The sequence below is a fragment of the Pseudophryne corroboree genome, chromosome 4 (assembly GCF_028390025.1).
Source record: "Pseudophryne corroboree isolate aPseCor3 chromosome 4, aPseCor3.hap2, whole genome shotgun sequence".
Lineage (NCBI taxonomy): Eukaryota > Metazoa > Chordata > Amphibia > Anura > Myobatrachidae > Pseudophryne > Pseudophryne corroboree.
In genome coordinates, this window is record NC_086447.1 from 634,285,723 (window position 1) to 634,304,635 (window position 18,913).

An 18,913-nucleotide genomic window follows, 5' to 3' on the forward strand; every position below is an offset into this window, starting at 1 on the left:
TAAGCACCACTGGCATAATGGATAAGTCACTGTCCTCCTAAGCCAGGGGTTGTGGGTCCAAGTCCCATCTGGGGTGGAAGTAATTACAGCAAGTGTCTCATCACTAGAGTTGATATTTTATCCTTGCTTCAACTGTACAACAGTCTTGCAGTGTTTAGCTTGTAAAAAATGACCACAGAAGCTAAAAAATGACATTTATTATGATAGCATTGTTGTTGTTGTTTTTTAAACCTTTTCTATCACCGTGGACAGCTTATTCAAGTGCCATCTGGCATGCACGTTCGTTTGTTGCTCATCATTCATCACCAAAAATGATTTTCTTTTTCAATTCTTATGATTACTGATTGTATTGAATAAAATCCACATCTAGCATAACCAACTGATGCTGCTAAGTGCTTCAGGGGCGCAATTGGTCAGCGCGTGGTATTTATAAGACAGTATCTGTTGAACAATGCCGATGTTGTGAGTTCAAGCCTCACCTGGAGGAGCTTTGTACACTGACTTTTTTTCTTATGTCAATAGTCATTGATTATAATCTGCTACCTTAATATTTAATATGGTATTACAAAGGATGGAAGAAAGAAAAAACACAAACATGATTGTGCATTTAAGTTGTCAGCACACATCTGCTTTGGTTCAAATGCACTGCATATCTTCCTTCAGTCAGCCAACAAAACAGCAATGGAAAAGATTAACATACTGTTGGTAAAGCAGTTGCATCAAATTGATTTTCTGCAATATAGCATGATAATCCATACTGACAGCTCTGGATAGTACCAGCACATTTCTTGCTGGACTTGGTAATGCAAAAAACACAGTAAACAGCTTCACTTTTTCCTCAAAAATAAATAATTGACTATTAAAAACCTAACAGTCTTAAATAAGAACATCAGTAAGCACCACTGGCATAATGGATAAGTCACTGTCCTCCTAAGCCAGGGGTTGTGGGTCCAAGTCCCTTCTGGGGTGGAAGTCATTACAGCAAGTGTCTCATCACTAGAGTTGATATTTTATCCTTGCTTCAACTGTACAACAGTCTTGCAGTGTTTAGCTTGTAAAAAATTACCACAGAAGCTACAATATGACATTTATTATGATAACATTATTGTTGTTGTTTTTTTAAACTTTTCTATCACAGTGGACAGCTTATTCAAGTGCCATCTGGCATGCATGTTCCTTTGTTGCTCATCATTAATCACCAAAAATTATTTTCTTTTTCAATTCTTATGACTGTACTGATTGTATTGAATAAAATCCACATCTAGCATAACTAATTTATGCTGCTATGTGCTCCAGTGGCGGAATTGGTCAGTGTTCAGTACTAATAAGACAGTGTCTGTTGAGCAATGCCGATGTTGCAAATTCAAGCAAGCCTCACTTGGAGCAGCTTTGTTTACTGTTTTTTTTTCTTTTTCTTATGTCAATAGTCATTGATTATAATCTGCTACCTTAATATTTAATATGATATTACAAAGGATGGAAGAAAGAAAGAAAAAACACAAACATGATTGTGCATTTAAGTTGTCAGCACACATCTGCTTTGGTTCAAATGCACTGCATATCTTCCTTCAGTCAGCCAACAAAACAGCAATGGAAAAGATTAACATACTGTTGGTAAAGCAGTTGCATCAAATTGATTTTCTGCAATATAGCATGATAATCCATACTGACAGCTCTGGATAGTACCAGCACATTTCTTGCTGGACTTGGTAATGCAAAGAACACAGTAAACAGCTTCACTTTTTCCTCAAAAATAAATAATTGACTATTAAAAACCTAACAGTCTTAAATAAGAACATCAGTAAGCACCACTGGCATAATGGATAAGTCACTGTCCTCCTAAGCCAGGGGTTGTGGGTCCAAGTCCCATCTGGGGTGGAAGTAATTACAGCAAGTGTCTCATCACTAGAGTTGATATTTTATCCTTGCTTCAACTGTACAACAGTCTTGCAGTGTTTAGCTTGTAAAAAATGACCACAGAAGCTAAAAAATGACATTTATTATGATAGCATTGTTGTTGTTTTTTTTAAACCTTTTCTATCACAGTGGACAGCTTATTCAAGTGCCATCTGGCCTGCACGTACGTTTGTTGCTCATCATTCATCACCAAAAATGATTTTCTTTTTCAATTCTTATGACTACTGATTGTATTGAATAAAATCCTTATCTAGCATAACCAACCGATGCTGCTAAGTGCTCCAGTGGCGCAATTGGTCAGCACGTGGTACTTATAAGACAGTATCTGTTGAACAATGCCGAGGTTGTGAGTTCAAGCCTCACCTGGAGCAGCTTTACCCACTGATTTTTTTTCTTTTTCTTATGTCAATAGTCATTGATTATAATCTGCTACCTTAATATTTAATATGGTATTACAAAGGATGGAAGAAAGAAAGAAAAAACACAAACATGATTGTGCATTTAAGTTGTCAGCACACATCTGCTTTGGTTCAAATGCACTGCATATCTTCCTTCAGTCAGCCAACAAAACAGCAATAGAAAAGATTAACATACTGTTGGTAAAGCAGTTGCATCAAATTGATTTTCTGCAATATAGCACGATAATCCATACTGACAGCTCTGGATAGTACCAGCACATTTCTTGCTGGACTTGGTAATGCAAAGAACACAGTAAACAGCTTCACTTTTTCTCAAAAATAAATAATTGACTATTAAAAACCTATCAGTCTTAAATAAGAGCATCAGTAAGCACCACTGGCATAATGGATAAGTCACTGTCCTCCTAAGCCAGGGGTTGTGGGTCCAAGTCCCATCTGGGGTGGAAGTCATTACAGCAAGTGTCTCATCACTAGAGTTGATATTTTATCCTTGCTTCAACTGTACACCAGTCTTGCAGTGTTTAGCTTGTAAAAAATTACCACAGAAGCTACAATATGACATTTATTATGATAACATTATTGTTGTTGTTTTTTTAAACTTTTCTATCACAGTGGACAGCTTATTCAAGTGCCATCTGGCATGCATGTTCCTTTGTTGCTCATCATTAATCACCAAAAATTATTTTCTTTTTCAATTCTTATGACTGTACTGATTGTATTGAATAAAATCCACATCTAGCATAACTAATTTATGCTGCTATGTGCTCCAGTGGCGGAATTGGTCAGTGTTCAGTACTAATAAGACAGTGTCTGTTGAGCAATGCCGATGTTGCAAATTCAAGCAAGCCTCACTTGGAGCAGCTTTGTTTACTGTTTTTTTTTCTTTTTCTTATGTCAATAGTCATTGATTATAATCTGCTACCTTAATATTTAATATGATATTACAAAGGATGGAAGAAAGAAAGAAAAAACACAAACATGATTGTGCATTTAAGTTGTCAGCACACATCTGCTTTGGTTCAAATGCACTGCATATCTTCCTTCAGTCAGCCAACAAAACAGCAATGGAAAAGATTAACATACTGTTGGTAAAGCAGTTGCATCAAATTGATTTTCTGCAATATAGCATGATAATCCATACTGACAGCTCTGGATAGTACCAGCACATTTCTTGCTGGACTTGGTAATGCAAAGAACACAGTAAACAGCTTCACTTTTTCCTCAAAAATAAATAATTGACTATTAAAAACCTAACAGTCTTAAATAAGAACATCAGTAAGCACCACTGGCATAATGGATAAGTCACTGTCCTCCTAAGCCAGGGGTTGTGGGTCCAAGTCCCATCTGGGGTGGAAGTAATTACAGCAAGTGTCTCATCACTAGAGTTGATATTTTATCCTTGCTTCAACTGTACAACAGTCTTGCAGTGTTTAGCTTGTAAAAAATGACCACAGAAGCTAAAAAATGACATTTATTATGATAGCATTGTTGTTGTTGTTTTTTAAACCTTTTCTATCACCGTGGACAGCTTATTCAAGTGCCATCTGGCATGCACGTTCGTTTGTTGCTCATCATTCATCACCAAAAATGATTTTCTTTTTCAATTCTTATGACTACTGATTGTATTGAATAAAATCCACATCTAGCATAACCAACTGATGCTGCTAAGTGCTTCAGTGGCGCAATTGGTCAGCGCGTGGTATTTATAAGACAGTATCTGTTGAACAATGCCGATGTTGTGAGTTCAAGCCTCACCTGGAGGAGCTTTGTACACTGATTTTTTTTCTTATGTCAATAGTCATTGATTATAATCTGCTACCTTAATATTTAATATGGTATTACAAAGGATGGAAGAAAGAAAGAAAAAACACAAATATGATTGTGCATTTAAGTTGTCAGCACACATCTGCTTTGGTTCAAATGCACTGCATATCTTCCTTCAGTCAGCCAACAAAACAGCAATGGAAAAGATTAACATACTGTTGGTAAAGCAGTTGCATCAAATTGATTTTCTGCAATATAGCATGATAATCCATACTGACAGCTCTGGATAGTACCAGCACATTTCTTGCTGGACTTGGTAATGCAAAAAACACAGTAAACAGCTTCACTTTTTACTCAAAAATAAATAATTGACTATTAAAAACCTAACAGTCTTAAATAAGAACATCAGTAAGCACCACTGGCATAATGGATAAGTCACTGTCCTCCTAAGCCAGGGGTTGTGGGTCCAAGTCCCATCTGGGGTGGAAGTCATTACAGCAAGTGTCTCATCACTAGAGTTGATATTTTATCCTTGCTTCAACTGTACAACAGTCTTGCAGTGTTTAGCTTGTAAAAAATTACCACAGAAGCTACAATATGACATTTATTATGATAACATTATTGTTGTTGTTTTTTTAAACTTTTCTATCACAGTGGACAGCTTATTCAAGTGCCATCTGGCATGCATGTTCCTTTGTTGCTCATCATTAATCACCAAAAATTATTTTCTTTTTCAATTCTTATGACTGTACTGATTGTATTGAATAAAATCCACATCTAGCATAACTAATTTATGCTGCTATGTGCTCCAGTGGCGGAATTGGTCAGTGTTCAGTACTAATAAGACAGTGTCTGTTGAGCAATGCCGATGTTGCAAATTCAAGCAAGCCTCACTTGGAGCAGCTTTGTTTACTGTTTTTTTTTCTTTTTCTTATGTCAATAGTCATTGATTATAATCTGCTACCTTAATATTTAATATGATATTACAAAGGATGGAAGAAAGAAAGAAAAAACACAAACATGATTGTGCATTTAAGTTGTCAGCACACATCTGCTTTGGTTCAAATGCACTGCATATCTTCCTTCAGTCAGCCAACAAAACAGCAATGGAAAAGATTAACATACTGTTGGTAAAGCAGTTGCATCAAATTGATTTTCTGCAATATAGCATGATAATCCATACTGACAGCTCTGGATAGTACCAGCACATTTCTTGCTGGACTTGGTAATGCAAAGAACACAGTAAACAGCTTCACTTTTTCCTCAAAAATAAATAATTGACTATTAAAAACCTAACAGTCTTAAATAAGAACATCAGTAAGCACCACTGGCATAATGGATAAGTCACTGTCCTCCTAAGCCAGGGGTTGTGGGTCCAAGTCCCATCTGGGGTGGAAGTAATTACAGCAAGTGTCTCATCACTAGAGTTGATATTTTATCCTTGCTTCAACTGTACAACAGTCTTGCAGTGTTTAGCTTGTAAAAAATGACCACAGAAGCTAAAAAATGACATTTATTATGATAGCATTGTTGTTGTTGTTTTTAAACCTTTTCTATCACAGTGGACAGCTTATTCAAGTGCCATCTGGCCTGCACGTTCGTTTGTTGCTCATCATTCATCACCAAAAATGATTTTCTTTTTCAATTCTTATGACTACTGATTGTATTGAATAAAATCCACATCTAGCATAACCAACTGATGCTGCTAAGTGCTCCAGTGGCGCAATTGGTCAGCGCGTGGTACATATAAGACAGTATCTGTTGAACAATGCCGAGGTTGTGAGTTCAAGCCTCACCTGGAGCAGCTTTACTCACTGATTTTTTTTCTTTTTCTTATGTCAATAGTCATTGATTATAATCTGCTACCTTAATATTTAATATGGTATTACAAAGGATGGAAGAAAGAAAGAAAAAACACAAACATGATTGTGCATTTAAGTTGTCAGCACACATCTGCTTTGGTTCAAATGCACTGCATATCTTCCTTCAGTCAGCCAACAAAACAGCAATGGAAAAGATTAACATACTGTTGGTAAAGCAGTTGCATCAAATTGATTTTCTGCAATATAGCACGATAATCCATACTGACAGCTCTGGATAGTACCAGCACATTTCTTGCTGGACTTGGTAATGCAAAGAACACAGTAAACAGCTTCACTTTTTCTCAAAAATAAATAATTGACTATTAAAAACCTATCAGTCTTAAATAAGAACATCAGTAAGCACCACTGGCATAATGGATAAGTCACTGTCCTCCTAAGCCAGGGGTTGTGGGTCCAAGTCCCATCTGGGGTGGAAGTAATTACAGCAAGTGTCTCATCACTAGAGTTGATATTTTATCCTTGCTTCAACTGTACAACAGTCTTGCAGTGTTTAGCTTGTAAAAAATGACCACAGAAGCTAAAAAATGACATTTATTATGATAGCATTGTTGTTGTTGTTTTTTAAACCTTTTCTATCACCGTGGACAGCTTATTCAAGTGCCATCTGGCATGCACGTTCGTTTATTGCTCATCATTCATCACCAAAAATGATTTTCTTTTTCAATTCTTATGACTACTGATTGTATTGAATAAAATCCACATCTAGCATAACCAACTGATGCTGCTAAGTGCTTCAGTGGCGCAATTGGTCAGCGCGTGGTATTTATAAGACAGTATCTGTTGAACAATGCCGATGTTGTGAGTTCAAGCCTCACCTGGAGGAGCTTTGGACACTGATTTTTTTTTTTCTTATGTCAATAGTCATTGATTATAATCTGCTACCTTAATATTTAATATGATATTACAAAGGATGGACAAGACAGTGTCTGTTGAGCAATGCCGATGTTGCAAATTCAAGCAAGCCTCACTTGGAGCAGCTTTGTTTACTGTTTTTTTTTCTTTTTCTTATGTCAATAGTCATTGATTATAATCTGCTACCTTAATATTTAATATGATATTACAAAGGATGGAAGAAAGAAAGAAAAAACACAAACATGATTGGGCATTTAAGTTGTCAGCACACATCTGCTTTGGTTCAAATGCACTGCATATCTTCCTTCAGTCAGCCAACAAAACAGCAATGGAAAAGATTAACATACTGTTGGTAAAGCAGTTGCATCAAATTGATTTTCTGCAATATAGCATGATAATCCATACTGACAGCTCTGGATAGTACCAGCACATTTCTTGCTGGACTTGGTAATGCAAAGAACACAGTAAACAGCTTCACTTTTTCCTCAAAAATAAATAATTGACTATTAAAAACCTAACAGTCTTAAATAAGAACATCAGTAAGCACCACTGGCATAATGGATAAGTCACTGTCCTCCTAAGCCAGGGGTTGTGGGTCCAAGTCCCATCTGGGGTGGAAGTAATTACAGCAAGTGTCTCATCACTAGAGTTGATATTTTATCCTTGCTTCAACTGTACAACAGTCTTGCAGTGTTTAGCTTGTAAAAAATGACCACAGAAGCTAAAAAATGACATTTATTATGATAGCATTGTTGTTGTTTTTTTTAAACCTTTTCTATCACCGTGGACAGCTTATTCAAGTGCCATCTGGCCTGCACGTTCGTTTGTTGCTCATCATTCATCACCAAAAATTATTTTCTTTTTCAATTCTTATGACTACTGATTGTATTGAATAAAATCCACATCTAGCATAACCAACTGATGCCGCTAAGTGCTCCAGTGGCACAATTGGTCAGCGCGTGGTACTTATAAGACAGTATCTGTTGAACAATGCTGAGGTTGTGAGTTCAAGCCTCACCTGGAGCAGCTTTCCTCACTGATTTTTTTTCTTTTTCTTATGTCAATAGTCATTGATTATAATCTGCTACCTTAATATTTAATATGGTATTACAAAGGATGGAAGAAAGAAAGAAAAAACACAAACATGATTGTGCATTTAAGTTGTCAGCACACATCTGCTTTGGTTCAAATGCACTGCATATCTTCCTTCAGTCAGCCAACAAAACAGCAATGGAAAAGATTAACATACTGTTGGTAAAGCAGTTGCATCAAATTGATTTTCTGCAATATAGCACGATAATCCATACTGACAGCTCTGGATAGTACCAGCACATTTCTTGCTGGACTTGGTAATGCAAAGAACACAGTAAACAGCTTCACTTTTTCTCAAAAATAAATAATTGACTATTAAAAACCTATCAGTCTTAAATAAGAACATCAGTAAGCACCACTGGCATAATGGATAAGTCACTGTCCTCCTAAGCCAGGGGTTGTGGGTCCAAGTCCCATCTGGGGTGGAAGTAATTACAGCAAGTGTCTCATCACTAGAGTTGATATTTTATCCTTGCTTCAACTGTACAACAGTCTTGCAGTGTTTAGCTTGTAAAAAATGACCACAGAAGCTAAAAAATGACATTTATTATGATAGCATTGTTGTTCTTTTTTTTAAACCTTTTCTATCACAGTGGACAGCTTATTCAAGTGCCATCTGGCCTGCACGTTCGTTTGTTGCTCATCATTCATCACCAAAAATGATTTTCTTTTTCAATTTTTATGACTACTGATTGTATTGAACAAAAATCCACATCTAGCATAACCAACTGATGCTGCTAAGTGCTCCAGTGGCGCAATTGGTCTGCGCGTGGTACTTATAAGACAGTATCGGTTGAACAATGCCGAGGTTGTGAGTTCAAGCCTCACCTGGAGCAGCTTTACTCACTGATTTTTTTTCTTTTTCTTATGTCAATAGTCATTGATTATAATCTGCTACCTTAAGATTTAATATGGTATTACAAAGGATGGAAGAAAGAAAGAAAAAACACAAACATGATTGTGCATTTAAGTTGTCAGCACACATCTGCTTTGGTTCAAATGCACTGCATATCTTCCTTCAGTCAGCCAACAAAACAGCAATGGAAAAGATTAACATACTGTTGGTAAAGCAGTTGCATCAAATTGATTTTCTGCAATATAGCACGATAATCCATACTGACAGCTCTGGATAGTACCAGCACATTTCTTGCTGGACTTGGTAATGCAAAGAACACAGTAAACAGCTTCACTTTTTCTCAAAAATAAATAATTGACTATTAAAAACCTATCAGTCTTAAATAAGAACATCAGTAAGCACCACTGGCATAATGGATAAGTCACTGTCCTCCTAAGCCAGGGGTTGTGGGTCCAAGTCCCATCTGGGGTGGCAGTCATTACAGCAAGTGTCTTATCACTAGAGTTGATATTTTATCCTTGCTTCAACTGTAAAACAGTCTTGCAGTGTTTAGCTTGTAAAAAATTACCACAGAATCAAAAATATGACATTTATTATGATAACATTGTTGTTGTTTATTTTTAAACCTTTTCTATCACCGTGGGCAGCTTATTCAAGTGCCATCTGGCATGCCTGTTCCTTTGTTGTTCATCATTCATCGCCAAAAATTAATTTATTTTTCAATTCTTATGACTGTACTGATTGTATTGAATAAAATCCACATCTAGCATAATCAATTAATGCTGCAAAGTGCTACAGTAGCGCAATTGGTTAGCACGCGGTACTTATAAGACAGTATCTGTTGAGCAATGCTGAGGTTGTGAGTTCAAGCCTCACCTGGAGCAGCTTTGTACATCTTTTTTTACATTTTCTTATGTCATTAGTCATTGATTATAAACTGCTACCTTAATATTTAATATGATATTACAAAGGATGGAAGAAAGAAAGAAAAAACACAAACATGATTGTGCATTTAAGTTGTCAACACACATCTGCTTTGGTTCAAATGCACTGCATATCTTCCTTCAGTCAGCCAACAAAACAGCAATGGAAAAGATTAACATACTGTTGGTAAAGCAGTTGCATCAAATTGATTTTCTGCAATATAGCACGATAATCCATACTGACAGCTCTGGATAGTACCAGCACATTTCTTGCTGAACTTGGTAATGCAAAGAACACAGTAAACAGCTTCACTTTTTTTCAAAAATAAATAATTGACTATTAAAAACCTATCAGTTTTAAATAATGACATCAGTAAGCACCACTGGCATAATGGATAAGGCACTGTTCTTCTAAGCCAGTGGTTGTGGGTTTAAGTCCCATCTGAGTTGGAAGTCATTACAGCAAGTGTCTCATCACTAGAGTTGATATTTTATCCTTGCTTCAACTGTACAACAGTCTTGCAGTGTTTAGCTTGTAAAAAATGACCACAGAAGCTAAAATATGACATTAATTATGATAACATTGTTGTTGTTGTTTTTTAAACCTTTTTTATCACCGTGGACAGCTTATTCAAGTGCCATCTGGCATGCATGTTCCTTTGTTGCTCATCATTCATCACCAAAAATGATTTTCTTTTTCAATTCTTATGACTGTACTGATTGTATTGAATAAAATCCACATCTAGCATAACTAATTTATGCTGCTATGTGCTCCAGTGGCGGAATTGGTCAGTGTTCAGTACTAATAAGACAGTGTCTGTTGAGCAATGCCGATGTTGCAAATTCAAGCAAGCCTCACCTGGAGCAGCTTTGAACACTGATTTTTTTCTTTTTCTTATGTCAATAGTCATTGATTATAATCTGCTACCTTAATATTTAATATGGTATTACAAAGGATGGAAGAAAGAAAGAAAAAACACAAACATGATTGTGCATTTAAGTTGTCAGCACACATCTGCTTTGGTTCAAATGCACTGCATATCTTCCTTCAGTCAGCCAACAAAACAGCAATAGAAAAGATTAACATACTGTTGGTAAAGCAGTTGCATCAAATTGATTTTCTGCAATATAGCACGATAATCCATACTGACAGCTCTGGATAGTACCAGCACATTTCTTGCTGGACTTGGTAATGCAAAGAACACAGTAAACAGCTTCACTTTTTCTCAAAAATAAATAATTGACTATTAAAAACCTATCAGTCTTAAATAAGAGCATCAGTAAGCACCACTGGCATAATGGATAAGTCACTGTCCTCCTAAGCCAGGGGTTGTGGGTCCAAGTCCCATCTGGGGTGGAAGTCATTACAGCAAGTGTCTCATCACTAGAGTTGATATTTTATCCTTGCTTCAACTGTACAACAGTCTTGCAGTGTTTAGCTTGTAAAAAATTACCACAGAAGCTACAATATGACATTTATTATGATAACATTATTGTTGTTGTTTTTTTAAACTTTTCTATCACAGTGGACAGCTTATTCAAGTGCCATCTGGCATGCATGTTCCTTTGTTGCTCATCATTAATCACCAAAAATTATTTTCTTTTTCAATTCTTATGACTGTACTGATTGTATTGAATAAAATCCACATCTAGCATAACTCATTTATGCTGCTATGTGCTCCAGTGGCGGAATTGGTCAGTGTTCAGTACTAACAAGACAGTGTCTGTTGAGCAATGCCGATGTTGCAAATTCAAGCAAGCCTCACTTGGAGCAGCTTTGTTCACTGTTTTTTTTTTCTTTTTCTTATGTCAATAGTCATTGATTATAATCTGCTACCTTAATATTTAATATGATATTACAAAGGATGGAAGAAAGAAAGAAAAAACACAAACATGATTGTGCATTTAAGTTGTCAGCACACATCTGCTTTGGTTCAAATGCACTGCATATCTTCCTTCAGTCAGCCAACAAAACAGCAATGGAAAAGATTAACATACTGTTGGTAAAGCAGTTGCATCAAATTGATTTTCTGCAATATAGCATGATAATCCATACTGACAGCTCTGGATAGTACCAGCACATTTCTTGCTGGACTTGGTAATGCAAAGAACACAGTAAACAGCTTCACTGTTTCCTCAAAAATAAATAATTGACTATTAAAAACCTAACAGTCTTAAATAAGAACATCAGTAAGCACCACTGGCATAATGGATAAGTCACTGTCCTCCTAAGCCAGGGGTTGTGGGTCCAAGTCCCATCTGGGGTGGAAGTAATTACAGCAAGTGTCTCATCACTAGAGTTGATATTTTATCCTTGCTTCAACTGTACAACAGTCTTGCAGTGTTTAGCTTGTAAAAAATGGCCACAGAAGCTAAAAAATGACATTTATTATGATAGCATTGTTGTTGTTTTTTTTAAACCTTTTCTATCACAGTGGACAGCTTATTCAAGTGCCATCTGGCCTGCACGTTCGTTTGTTGCTCATCATTCATCACCAAAAATGATTTTCTTTTTCAATTCTTATGACTACTGATTGTATTGAATAAAATCCACATCTAGCATAACCAACTGATGCTGCTAAGTGCTCCAGTGGCGCAATTGGTCAGCGCGTGGTACTTATAAGACAGTATCTGTTGAACAATGCCGAGGTTGTGAGTTCAAGCCTCACCTGGATCAGCTTTACTCACTGATTTTTTTTCTTTTTCTTATGTCAATAGTCATTGATTATAATCTGCTACCTTAATATTTAATATGGTATTACAAAGGATGGAAGAAAGAAAGAAAAAACACAAACATGATTGTGCATTTAAGTTGTCAGCACACATCTGCTTTGGTTCAAATGCACTGCATATCTTCCTTCAGTCAGCCAACAAAACAGCAATGGAAAAGATTAACATACTGTTGGTAAAGCAGTTGCATCAAATTGATTTTCTGCAATATAGCTTGATAATCCATACTGACAGCTCTGGATAGTACCAGCACATTTCTTGCTGGACTTGGTAATGCAAAGAACACAGTAAACAGCTTCACTTTTTCTCAAAAATAAATAATTGATTATTAAAAACCTATCAGTCTTAAATAAGAGCATCAGTAAGCACCACTGGCATAAGGGATAAGTCACTGTCCTCCTAAGCCAGTGGTTGTGGGTCCAAGTCCCATCTGGCGTGGAAGTCATTACAGCAAGTGTCTCATCACTAGAGTTGATATTTTATCCTTGCTTCAACTGTACAACAGTCTTGCAGTGTTTAGCTTGTAAAAAATTACCACAGAAGCTACAATATGACATTTATTATGATAACATTATTGTTGTTGTTTTTTTAAACTTTTCTATCACAGTGGACAGCTTATTCAAGTGCCATCTGGCATGCATGTTCGTTTGTTGCTCATCATTCATCACCAAAAATTATTTTCTTTTTCAATTCTTATGACTGTACTGATTGTATTGAATAAAATCCACATCTAGCATAACTAATTTATGCTGCTATGTGCTCCAGTGGCGGAATTGGTCAGTGTTCAGTACTAATAAGACAGTGTCTGTTGAGCAATGCCGATGTTGCAAATTCAAGCAAGCCTCACTTGGAGCAGCTTTGTTTACTGTTTTTTTTTCTTTTTCTTATGTCAATAGTCATTGATTATAATCTGCTACCTTAATATTTAATATGATATTACAAAGGATGGAAGAAAGAAAGAAAAAACACAAACATGATTGTGCATTTAAGTTGTCAGCACACATCTGCTTTGGTTCAAATGCACTGCATATCTTCCTTCAGTCAGCCAACAAAACAGCAATGGAAAAGATTAACATACTGTTGGTAAAGCAGTTGCATCAAATTGATTTTCTGCAATATAGCATGATAATCCATACTGACAGCTCTGGATAGTACCAGCACATTTCTTGCTGGACTTGGTAATGCAAAGAACACAGTAAACAGCTTCACTTTTTCCTCAAAAATAAATAATTGACTATTAAAAACCTAACAGTCTTAAATAAGAACATCAGTAAGCACCACTGGCATAATGGATAAGTCACTGTCCTCCTAAGCCAGGGGTTGTGGGTCCAAGTCCCATCTGGGGTGGAAGTAATTACAGCAAGTGTCTCATCACTAGAGTTGATATTTTATCCTTGCTTCAACTGTACAACAGTCTTGCAGTGTTTAGCTTGTAAAAAATGACCACAGAAGCTAAAAAATGACATTTATTATGATAGCATTGTTGTTGTTTTTTTTAAACCTTTTCTATCACAGTGGACAGCTTATTCAAGTGCCATCTGGCATGCACGTTCGTTTGTTGCTCATCATTCATCACCAAAAATGATTTTCTTTTTCAATTCTTATGACTACTGATTGTATTGAATGAAATCCACATCTAGCATAACCAACTGATGCTGCTAAGTGCTCCAGTGGCGCAATTGGTCAGCGCGTGGTACTTATAAGACAGTATCTGTTGAACAATGCCGAGGTTGTGAGTTCAAGCCTCACCTGGAGCAGCTTTACTCACTGATTTTTTTTTTCTTTTTCTTATGTCAATAGTCATTGATTATAATCTGCTACCTTAATATTTAATATGGTATTACAAAGGATGGAAGAAAGAAAGAAAAAACACAAACATGATTGTGCATTTAAGTTGTCAGCACACATCTGCTTTGGTTCAAATGCACTGCATATCTTCCTTCAGTCAGCCAACAAAACAGCAATGGAAAAGATTAACATACTGTTGGTAAAGCAGTTGCATCAAATTGATTTTCTGCAATATAGCATGATAATCCATACTGACAGCTCTGGATAGTACCAGCACATTTCTTGCTGGACTTGGTAATGCAAAGAACACAGTAAACAGCTTCACTTTTTCCTCAAAAATAAATAATTCACTATTAAAAACCTAACAGTCTTAAATAAGAACATCAGTAAGCACCACTGGCATAATGGATAAGTCACTGTCCTCCTAAGCCAGGGGTTGTGGGTCCAAGTCCCATCTGGGGTGGAAGTAATTACAGCAAGTGTCTCATCACTAGAGTTGATATTTTATCCTTGCTTCAACTGTACAACAGTCTTGCAGTGTTTAGCTTGTAAAAAATGACCACAGAAGCTAAAAAATGACATTTATTATGATAGCATTGTTGTTCTTTTTTTTAAACCTTTTCTATCACAGTGGACAGCTTATTCAAGTGCCATCTGGCCTGCACGTTCGTTTGTTGCTCATCATTCATCACCAAAAATGATTTTCTTTTTCAATTCTTATGACTACTGATTGTATTGAATAAAATCCACATCTTGCATAACCAACTGATGCTATTAAGTGCTCCAGTGGCGCAATTGGTCAGCGCGTGGTACTTATAAGACAGTATCTGTTGAACAATGCCGAGGTTGTGAGTTCAAGCCTCACCTGGAGCAGCTTTACTCACTGATTTTTTTTCTTTTTCTTATGTCAATAGTCATTGATTATAATCTGCTACCTTAATATTTAATATGGTATTACAAAGGATGGAAGAAAGAAAGAAAAAACACAAACATGATTGTGCATTTAAGTTGTCAGCACACATCTGCTTTGGTTCAAATGCACTGCATATCTTCCTTCAGTCAGCCAACAAAACAGCAATGGAAAAGATTAACATACTGTTGGTAAAGCAGTTGCATCAAATTGATTTTCTGCAATATAGCACGATAATCCATACTGACAGCTCTGGATAGTACCAGCACATTTCTTGCTAGACTTGGTAATGCAAAGAACACAGTAAACAGCTTCACTTTTTCTCAAAAATAAATAATTGACTATTAAAAACCTATCAGTCTTAAATAAGAACATCAGTAAGCACCACTGGCATAATGGATAAGTCACTGTCCTCCTAAGCCAGGGGTTGTGGGTCCAAGTCCCATCTGGGGTGGAAGTAATTACAGCAAGTGTCTCATCACTAGAGTTGATATTTTATCCTTGCTTCAACTGTACAACAGTCTTGCAGTGTTTAGCTTGTAAAAAATGACCACAGAAGCTAAAAAATGACATTTATTATGATAGCATTGTTTTGTTGTTTTTTAAACCTTTTCGTTTTCTTTTTCTTATGCTACCTTAATATTTAATATGGTATTACAAAGGATGGAAGAAAGAAAGAAAAAACACAAACATGATTGTGCATTTAAGTTGTCAGCACACATCTGCTTTGGTTCAAATGCACTGCATATCTTCCTTCAGTCAGCCAACAAAACAGCAATAGAAAAGATTAACATACTGTTGGTAAAGCAGTTGCATCAAATTGATTTTCTGCAATATAGCATGATAATCCATACTGACAGCTCTGGATAGTACCAGCACATTTCTTGCTGGACTTGGTAATGCAAAAAACACAGTAAACAGCTTCACTTTTTCCTCAAAAATAAATAATTGACTATTAAAAACCTAACAGTCTTAAATAAGAACATCAGTAAGCACCACTGGCATAATGGATAAGTCACTGTCCTCCTAAGGCAGGGGTTGTGGGTCCAAGTCCCATCTGGGGTGGAAGTCATTACAGCAAGTGTCTCATCAGTAGAATTGATATTTTATCCTTGCTTCAACTGTACAACAGTCTTGCAGTGTTTAGCTTGCAAAAAATGACCACAGAAGCTAAAAAATTACATTTATTATGATAGCATTGTTGTTGTTGTTTTTTAAACCTTTTCTATCACCGTGGACAGCTTATTCAAGTGCCATCTGGCATGCACGTTCGTTTGTTGCTCATCATTCATCACCAAAAATGATTTTCTTTTTCAATTCTTATGACTACTGATTGTATTAAATAAAATCCACATCTAGCATAACCAACTGATGCTGCTAAGTGCTCCAGTGGCGCAATTGGTCAGCGCGTGGTATTTATAAGACAGTATCTGTTGAACAATGCCGAGGTTGTGAGTTCAAGCCTCACCTGGAGCAGCTTTGTACACTGATTTTTTTCTTTTTCTTATGTCAATAGTCATTGATTATAATCTGCTACCTTAATATTTAATATGGTATTACAAAGGATGGAAGAAAGAAAGAAAAAACACAAACATGATTGTGCATTTAAGTTGTCAGCACACATCTGCTTTGGTTCAAATGCACTGCATATCTTCCTTCAGTCAGCCAACAAAACAGCAATAGAAAAGATTAACATACTGTTGGTAAAGCAGTTGCATCAAATTGATTTTCTGCAATATAGCACGATAATCCATACTGACAGCTCTGGATAGTACCAGCACATTTCTTGCTGGACTTGGTAATGCAAAGAACACAGTAAACAGCTTCACTTTTTCTCAAAAATAAATAATTGACTATTAAAAACCTATCAGTCTTAAATAAGAGCATCAGTAAGCACCACTGGCATAATGGATAAGTCACTGTCCTCCTAAGCCAGGGGTTGTGGGTCCAAGTCCCATCTGGGGTGGAAGTCATTACAGCAAGTGTCTCATCACTAGAGTTGATATTTTATCCTTGCTTCAACTGTACAACAGTCTTGCAGTGTTTAGCTTGTAAAAAATTACCACAGAAGCTACAATATGACATTTATTATGATAACATTATTGTTGTTGTTTTTTTAAACTTTTCTATCACAGTGGACAGCTTATTCAAGTGCCATCTGGCATGCATGTTCCTTTGTTGCTCATCATTAATCACCAAAAATTATTTTCTTTTTCAATTCTTATGACTGTACTGATTGTATTGAATAAAATCCACATCTAGCATAACTAATTTATGCTGCTATGTGCTCCAGTGGCGGAATTGGTCAGTGTTCAGTACTAATAAGACAGTGTCTGTTGAGCAATGCCGATGTTGCAAATTCAAGCAAGCCTCACTTGGAGCAGCTTTGTTTACTGTTTTTTTTTCTTTTTCTTATGTCAATAGTCATTGATTATAATCTGCTACCTTAATATTTAATATGATATTACAAAGGATGGAAGAAAGAAAGAAAAAACACAAACATGATTGTGCATTTAAGTTGTCAGCACACATCTGCTTTGGTTCAAATGCACTGCATATCTTCCTTCAGTCAGCCAACAAAACAGCAATGGAAAAGATTAACATACTGTTGGTAAAGCAGTTGCATCAAATTGATTTTCTGCAATATAGCATGATAATCCATACTGACAGCTCTGGATAGTACCAGCACATTTCTTGCTGGACTTGGTAATGCAAAGAACACAGTAAACAGCTTCACTTTTTCCTCAAAAATAAATAATTGACTATTAAAAACCTAACAGTCTTAAATAAGAACATCAGTAAGCACCACTGGCATAATGGATAAGTCACTGTCCTCCTAAGCCAGGGGTTGTGGGTCCAAGTCCCATCTGGGGTGGAAGTAATTACAGCAAGTGTCTCATCACTAGAGTTGATATTTTATCCTTGCTTCAACTGTGCAACAGTCTTGCAGTGTTTAGCTTGTAAAAAATGACCACAGAAGCTAAAAAATGACATTTATTATGATAGCATTGTTGTTGTTTTTTTTAAACCTTTTCTATCACAGTGGACAGCTTATTCAAGTGCCATCTGGCCTGCACGTTCGTTTGTTGCTCATCATTCATCACCAAAAATGATTTTCTTTTTCAATTCTTATGACTACTGATTGTATTGAATAAAATCCACATCTAGCATAACCAACTGATGCTGCTAAGTGCTCCAGTGGCGCAATTGGTCAGCGCGTGGTACTTATAAGACAGTATCTGTTGAACAATGCCGAGGTTGTGAGTTCAAGCCTCACCTGGATCAGCTTTACTCACTGATTTTTTTTCTTTTTCTTATGTCAATAGTCATTGATTATAATCTGCTACCTTAATATTTAATATGGTATTACAAAGGATGGAAGAAAGAAAGAAAAAACACAAACATGATTGTGCATTTAAGTTGTCAGCACACATCTGCTTTGGTTCAAATGCACTGCATATCTTCCTTCAGTCAGCCAACAAAACAGCAATGGAAAAGATTAACATACTGTTGGTAAAGCAGTTGCATCAAATTGATTTTCTGCAATATAGCACGATAATCCATACTGACAGCTCTGGATAGTACCAGCACATTTCTTGCTGGACTTGGTAATGCAAATAACACAGTAAACAGCTTCAATTTTTCTCAAAAATAAATAATTGACTATTAAAAACCTATCAGTCTTAAATAAGAACATCAGTAAGCACCACTGGCATAATGGATAAGTCACTGTCCTCCTAAGCCAGGGGTTGTGGGTCCAAGTCCCATCTGGGGTGGAA

At 36.3% G+C, this 18,913-nt stretch overlaps 4 non-coding genes across 4 annotated transcripts; all 4 read left to right on the forward strand.

Annotated features, from left to right (window-relative positions):
• The first annotated feature begins 8,670 nt into the window (after positions 1–8,670).
• On the forward strand, positions 8,671–8,763 carry TRNAI-UAU (transfer RNA isoleucine (anticodon UAU)). The gene is given in 2 exon segments: positions 8,671–8,708; positions 8,728–8,763. It is a non-coding gene; the product is annotated as a tRNA-Ile (tRNA).
• Positions 8,764–14,100: 5,337 nt separating this feature from the next.
• TRNAI-UAU (transfer RNA isoleucine (anticodon UAU)) lies at positions 14,101–14,193 on the forward strand. The gene is given in 2 exon segments: positions 14,101–14,138; positions 14,158–14,193. It is a non-coding gene; the product is annotated as a tRNA-Ile (tRNA).
• An 811-nt stretch (positions 14,194–15,004) lies between these two features.
• Positions 15,005–15,097, forward strand: TRNAI-UAU (transfer RNA isoleucine (anticodon UAU)). Its single transcript is given in 2 exon segments — positions 15,005–15,042; positions 15,062–15,097. It is a non-coding gene; the product is annotated as a tRNA-Ile (tRNA).
• Positions 15,098–16,517: 1,420 nt separating this feature from the next.
• TRNAI-UAU (transfer RNA isoleucine (anticodon UAU)) lies at positions 16,518–16,610 on the forward strand. Its single transcript is given in 2 exon segments — positions 16,518–16,555; positions 16,575–16,610. It is a non-coding gene; the product is annotated as a tRNA-Ile (tRNA).
• Positions 16,611–18,913: the final 2,303 nt, after the last annotated feature.